General features: G+C 34.2%; 1 long non-coding RNA gene across 1 annotated transcript; it reads right to left on the bottom strand.

Annotated features, from left to right (window-relative positions):
* Positions 1 to 2,285: 2,285 nt before the first annotated feature.
* On the bottom strand, positions 2,286 to 5,461 carry LOC128547384 (uncharacterized). The gene is made up of 3 exons (XR_008366485.1): positions 5,360 to 5,461; positions 3,528 to 3,604; positions 2,286 to 2,347 (listed from the first exon to the last, which is right to left on the bottom strand). It is a non-coding gene; the product is annotated as an uncharacterized LOC128547384 (long non-coding RNA).
* Positions 5,462 to 7,674: the final 2,213 nt, after the last annotated feature.

Below are 7,674 nucleotides of genomic sequence, written 5' to 3'. Positions count from 1 at the left end.
TCTGTCGATTGTATGCCACATTATTTACCTATACCGCATATAACTATGACGTTCCATTTCGGCTAAAGTGTGAAATCGCTTGAGCGATACCAAAATACACGTTGAGCGTGTATATTTAAACGCTCAGCGTACAAATATACCATAAATTCCGCACGATAACTCAAACGATAACATGTTACATAATTATGATTTTTCTTCATTAAAACGTTTTATTACAGAAAATATATTTGTATCACTTAGCTTCTATCATTGACAACCTTTTTAAGTTCAATGATGCATGAGAACCATAACAATAAATCTGACTAAAGTACATCTCCAGTTAACGCTACGCTTTGGATCTGAAGACAAGTTATTGATAGACTCGTTCTGACGACCCTTCCGCTAGCTAATCAGAGCCTTGCTTTCAACATTTTGAAAAAAATAATTTTAGCATGGGTTTTTCATGTTTATTATGACGACCACATCATGACTTCGCCCTCGTGTTTTGGAAGATATCATATGTCACGGTACGGACTTGCTCACGTAAGGGGAGAATATGTGTCAGGCAGCTGGTCAGCTTAGTTGGTAGAGCACTCGCCCTGTAAGCGAGGGGCCCCGGGTTCGAGCCCCGGATGGACTGCACATTTTTCTCACCCTGTAAAATTCGACGCTATTTTGATAGCCAAGTGCTTGTTGAAACGAGTCGTCTGATCTACCTCTACATCTACGGGGATACTCCCAATAATCAATTTCTGATCATAACTGGGAGGTCGGGGCAGTTGTTAAAAACATGTTGATATGTTACATGATACATGATATGAATTTGTTAAGAGAGTAAGAGCAGTAATGTGTACAGCTTAGCTAACATAAAAACAGGATGATGACATTAGTACATATACGAGTCTAGGTCAGATGGGAAGCACTGAAGGTTCACGCTGTCCTTGATGTTATAAAGCAATGCGCTCCAGTATCTGATGACCTCTATTGATTTTGAGGTCAGTCGGTCAAAGCTTACAGTGTTTCCGGGACTATAACTTGAGAATGCTTGGACCTAGGATCATGAAACTTAATATAGATGTTGATCATGACCAGCAAATGACCCCTTTTGATTTTGAGGTCAGTAAGTCAAAGGTCAAGATCACGTAGAACATTTTTGCCAGTTACCTGGGGAATGCTATGGTCTAAGATCACATTTGTTACAGAATTTACTTATGATTGGTAAATGACCCATAATTATTGATTTGAGGTAAGTACGTCAAACATCCAGTTACAGCCATAACTCGGCCTAAAAGAACTTAAATAAGGATTAAAAATATCACTAAAATGATTAAGTAGCTGCTCATAGATGGCCCTCCCATAGATTTTGACATAACTGGTAATAAACTGACTGGTTTATAGTTGCTCTTGTTTAAGGTACTATTCTTTTTATAGATAGGTTCGACCTGAGCACTTGTCATATTTTCAGGAAAAGTTGCTTCACAAAAAGACCTATTTACCAGACTGGCTAATGGTTCAGAGAGCAATGGGCATGCAAGTTTTATCATTTTCACAGAGATCTTCACATTCCCAGTGGCTTTCTTAGTATTCGTTGCCCGCACCTGTTTTTCAACAAAGATTTTGAAAATTTCAGTGGGTTGTTTACTTATGGGGCTTTCAAATGAATTCGGTAAAATTCAGATTGCACGGTGTAAATAAAAAAGGTCTTTTTTTGTTTTTTTTTTACTACAAAATAAAATATAAAAAATTTTAAAGCGTCTTTATTTGATTTCAACATTCTAAATCGGAGAAATTTAAATATTGTTGATTGTTGTTCTAGAACTTTTAACAAATACGAGTCATTATTGGTCAAATTGTTATGTATGTGAGATAAAAGAAATACGTGTGATGAACCATGGTTTAGAAAACAAACATGTGCCTTCTATCATTCTTTGAAAGAGGATAGATTAAATATCTCAAACGAACCTCTTAATAAAATTCTTTTTAAAAAATAAATTAAACTGAAAATCTCAAATCAGGCTCTTAAATTTATCATCCTGACACTTTTAAATCTTCTTGCCAATAGCTTACAGTCTAGATCAAACAGTGTTGAGAGAAGGAAATTCTAGGTCGAGCGTGATAAAATTTTAGCCTAAAACCTTTACCAGCGCGGGAAATGAAACTTTGGGGGATTAAAATGATAAAACTAGGGGGTGTTGAAATAAAATTCTCATCTGTTTGCATTTGTTTTCTATACAGGTCTTCAGATGTCGTGATGGATTTCCGCCTTCGATGTAATTTTTTAAACTTCACAATGAATATATACTTACTTTTCCGTAAATTTCAATAAATCTTCTTTCAGAACCGTTTATTCTGTCACAGTTAAAGCATTCTGAAATGAAACAAAATAGAATCTTATGTACACTAGAAACAGTCAAGAAACTGTCGCAGCAAGTCTAAAGATATATAAAATTACATTTCTTTTCTTCAGATAATACACTCTGGTACTAGTTACTTGCCAATTCACAGATAATATTTATAATACTCGTATTATCTATGTTAACTATATAATTTTCAAATATTTATTTGACTGTTATTTCATATAAAATGCAATGCTGAAATATAATATATATTAGTTTATATAAAAACGACAGATATAAAATATATGAGAATAATAATTATAATCATACATTGCTTAAGTGTGCTTTCGCTGTTGAAACAATTTTTCTAAGCTAGAAGACTCCTTGCATTTACAAATATGGGGCTATTTTTTCCGGAAATGTTTCTCCTTTTGCAAGAGTCACCGAGTGAGGTTTTGAATATTTTTAACCATAACGTAGATTCATTATTGAAACAACTAAAGCTGTGTGTCGTATCATCATTGATGGTCAAAAAGAGTATGTCAGGTATCTATTTTCAGCAAGTTATAGTCCGTATCGTTTTGTTTATTATGTATGCATTCTCGTTCATCAGTGGTGTTAATTTCCTCCCTTTTTGCAAACACACCTTTTTCGGCCCTCAGGTCTTCCGTCACTTTTTATATCTTTTTTATAACCAAAATGTATCTAGTAACGCTCTGTCTACTATATTTTCAACTGACTTTCCTTTTGTGGGTGACGTTCTTTGCGATAATGCGGCCTTGGCTATAATAGCTGTGCTAAATGTTTGCAGGAAGTCTGCTCTCGTGGATTCTTCCAGGACACCTAGCTGATTTATACTATTTATTTTCATTGATGTTTAGCATGCATTTGTCCTTTGATAAAGTATTGTTTCATTTTCAATAATTTATAGTTTATACTAATATATTTTAGGTCGATTGTGAAGCAAGTTCTACAACTTATATTAATCACTCTCATTCCTGATAGAATCCATCACCACGAGGGTATGAGAGAAGATGCAAGTTTCCCTTTTAATGCTGAGCGCAAAGCAAGGGAGCTACTGGTACCATTTTTTACGTCTTTGGTATGACGCGGCCGGGGATCGATCCCACAAACACCCACACTCGAAGTGGAGGCTCTACCACCAGGCTACCGGGGCTAATAATATATAGAAAATATAGGTGTAAAAGGTACCTTTTTCACATTGCGGGCCTTCATACCCCGTACAACATTTAATTTCTTGATTTTCGCAAACCATTCGCCATACTTTTCTGGAAACGAAACAGAAGTAAAATCTCAGTACATGTATATGGTAATAGTGAACGAAAAGTGATATCTCAAGAACATGTCAAAAGACAGAAATACATAACAATGTGCATCAAACTTTCCGGGTTAAAAAACCATGTTGCATTTAGTATGCGTCTGAGAATAAATACAAACCGCTGTATAAGAGACAGGGAAACAACGAGGTAAAAGCTGATCTACCAAAACAGTCTAAGTAAAACTTCATGTACTAGTAAGATAGCTACTCTCTCGCAATGTACAGAAAGAGAACAAGACAAGAAGTAAGTTGTAAAAATGGTCATAGAAATGAACAAGAAAAGCGAGACGTTAAGCAATAGCTAAATAGGTTAAACATTAGTAAAGAAATAAATAAAAGAGACATAAAACAAAAGAAGCTTAAACGTTATTAATAGTAAAGGAAAAGACTAAAACAAAGACTAAATTGTAAAACTTAGTAAAGACATACGGAAATCATTTTTATTTTGCGAACAATTTTTACGTATTTCGCGCAAAGACCGATGCGCGAATTAGGACCGGCTATAAATTTTTTATTTGATTATATTTTGCCCCTTTTAAAAAAAAAAAAAGCGCGAATTTAAAACCCCCGGAAAATCTTTTTACGTTTGGGGCGAAATTTCATGCCAGCGAATTTAAATGATTTCACAGTAAACAAGAAAACAAAGACATATTTTGTGGAATCATTGGTCAAGAGGGCTAAGACGCTTCGCTACGGGGGCGAAGGCCCCGGGTTTGGTTCCTGACGGTGTGTCCTTGGGCAAAGCACTTTATCACGATTGCCTCAGTTGACCCAGCTGTGCTGTGAATGGTTACCAGCAAATTGCGGGGGGTAATTGGTTTTAACGGTTCTGAAATAGAGTGGATCAAAAGCTCTAGAGAGCTTATGTTCATTGTTTCACAAAGCGACATTAAATAAATTAACTTCTACCTTTACCCTTGTAGCAATTTCCGAACACATTAAACATATTGTAAAGAAGGTAAACAAGAAAATGGAGAGAAATGTGTTGCTCCAAGCGCTAAAATTAAATACCGACATAGGGAAAAACGAGAACAAAAAATGAGATCGCTCAGATAAAAGCTAAAGAACTTAACTCATATGGAAACATAGGCAGTTTAAATGTAAAAATGTTTTGTAAATAATTGCAAAACAAATACACAAGAACACTGATAAACTGTGTCATTTCTGAAGAGCGGAAATAAATACTAAAGAAAGAAACAAGAAAATGGTGGCACAGAGCAATGAAATAGCCGAAGATGAAAACATCAAACGTGAAACATAGCTTATCTTCGGCGAACATTTGTAAAATTAGCCTCTTTTTTTTTTGCTCATTTGAAGAGAGTTCATACAGATTTCGTGAAAGAACAAAACGTAATTAACAATTAAACAACGGATGTCTGGTCTAAAGTGGGACGTTCAATTTTGACCCAGACAATAAACACGGTAACCTACTGTGTGAAAATGAAATTCGGGAGACATATACACATGGAATTAGTTTCTAAATAAAAGAGAAAGAAGGTCGAAGCCATTCAGTGAGAGAGATCTATTGACAAAATATATGTGTGTCGTTTTTTTTTGTACATTTTAATCTTTAAATCTCATTTTCCTTCGGATGTTTATATTGAAAAACTCTCCTTCTTAAACATTTCTAACTGCTATGTAATAAATCAGCTTATTTCTATTATTTGCTCTAAATATAGAAATAGCATTGTTCATAAGTTCCTACCTTTTTAAATAATCATCCCAACGTTCTTCTGGCGTCCACTTTGTGCATTTATTTGAACATATCAACTTTGTGCATTCATTTGAACATATTTTTCTGAAACTAAAAATGGTAGGCCATTATTAAAACCTTATCAAAACAATTACATGAAAAAAAATCTTGATAGTTTTGGTCATGATCTTAAGATTGGCGATCCTATTTTACAAGATCTTGTGACGTACACATTTGCTGTTTTTACCATAGTGAAGTGTCTGCAGTGAAACGAAGCTACGTTTATGTTGCAAAGGCATGTACAGTACGAGGGCTATCCCAGTTTCAGATATGAAAACCCCGCACGGTTATCTCTGAATGTACAATACAAAGTTTTGTTAAAGCAGTTGACAATTATAATTACGAGAAATACGCGATTTAATCAAATCGCCTTTATACGTTTTAAGTTATCTACACCAAATATTATTTGCAAACACATGCGGTTTTACGACAATCGTACGCAAATTGAGTGGATATGTAAATAAACTCGCGTAACTTTCACATTTTCAAACGCTTACATTTTTCAAGATGAACTTTTAATTGTTGTTCACCTTGTTACGTTATATATTTTTAGAACTTTTGCAATCATTAACTGATTGATGGGAAATGCTGATCTGGAATGACTTTGAGAGACATTGTAATTTTAGTGAATTAATTCGATTTGTAGATGCATCTGATTCTTTTGTTAAAATTGTTTAGAAATTCCGTCGTGTTTTCAGAAAAAAATAATACGGTATATATGTGATGAACAAAACGTATTCCATTGCCACCCAACAAAAATATGCTAATAAATTAAAAGGCAGTTAGTACTGATTAGAGGAAGAGCGCAGGTAATGCCTGGTTCTATATGCGGACGGTAGTAGAAACACTGCAGAATTTCCCTTCTGTTGTCGGAATTCGAAACTGTTTACAAGGATGATAAAAAAAAAATAACTGATATAATTAACCCTTATCATGCTGGACACGATTTATTCCGCCTTTGCGACCAGTGTAGATAATGACCAACCTGCACATCCGTGCAGTCTGATAATGATCTGCACTGTTCGCCATTCAGTCAGTATCGTTTTGGTAAGCACTACTTTAAACAATTAATGGTACTGTCCAAATTGAAAGACGGACAAGTTCATTATAGAAAATTAGCAGGGTAAAGGTTTAAACGTTTAGCCATAATCACAATAAGCACATTTTGTATTACTGAAAACACTTATCGTACCTACCTTTAATCAAGCAGCATTAAATTAAGAATGAAGAGATATGTATTGCACTACAAAAATATAAGCTTATGCAAACAAATATTTAATATTAGTTCCCATGTGGAATGTTTCTTTCAAGATGCTAATATTACATTAATATTAGTATTTCAATGGAAAACGTATCTTTTGGAGTTGTAATCTTAAAGCGTAAGCATTGGACGGATATTGTGAGACACCTATGGTCTCTTTAAACGAAACGCTCAATTAGAGAAAACGCTGATCCGTGTCTGTGTTTACTACTTTATCTTTTCCTTAATAATCTTCACCTGTAAGATCTGAATAACGTTAGAAAAAAGCTAAATATATTTCAATTCTATGAAATTTGTTAATACATTCAGAGGCTAAGGAAAGCTTTGAATATTTTTTTAAAATAAATACGTTAGGGAAGATGCAAAAATTGTTTTTGAAATATCTAGAACTTATACATGCCATGAATTCCCAGTCCCATACTACCATTTTATATATCCCGCAGTAGAGGTCGCATGTAGTTCTCGTGTGGCTATCAGTATGTAACATTATCGCATTCGCATTAACCGTTAACAAATAGGCTATTTATATTTTACCATCGGTATTCAGGAAATTACTATACCACAACGATAGCTTGATGTTTACAAACAGGACTATAAATAGATTAAAATGAAACATAGGGAATTCAGCATTTTTCTAACATGTTAAAATCTAAATATTTCTAGTTTTAGTACCAATTGCAAAGTAGCTCAGAAGTAAAGCATACTGTCCATGTTTCCGTGTGGGTTCGAAACTCAGCATCGACATTTATTTTTTATTTCATTTTTGAATAAGAAAGTATATTCCTTTATGTGCTCTGTGACAACACGACAGAGAAATATCTAAAGTCGATATGGCAGATGAGAAAGTTTTAGTATTAAGGTGAGTTTTGACCACACTTTGTTTCTACGGTGTAAGCTAATTATTATTCTATGTTTATAAAACTACACTGAAAAGATAATGACTGAATAAATTTTGCAGATGAAAGTTTAAAAACACATTAATTCAGGAAGGGCCTAATTGTCCACC

Source organism: Mercenaria mercenaria, chromosome 12 (genome assembly GCF_021730395.1).
Source record: "Mercenaria mercenaria strain notata chromosome 12, MADL_Memer_1, whole genome shotgun sequence".
In the NCBI taxonomy this organism is placed as follows: Eukaryota; Metazoa; Mollusca; class Bivalvia; order Venerida; family Veneridae; genus Mercenaria; species Mercenaria mercenaria.
Note: the sequence above shows the minus strand (reverse complement) of the source record. Positions and strands in the feature narration are given on the sequence as shown.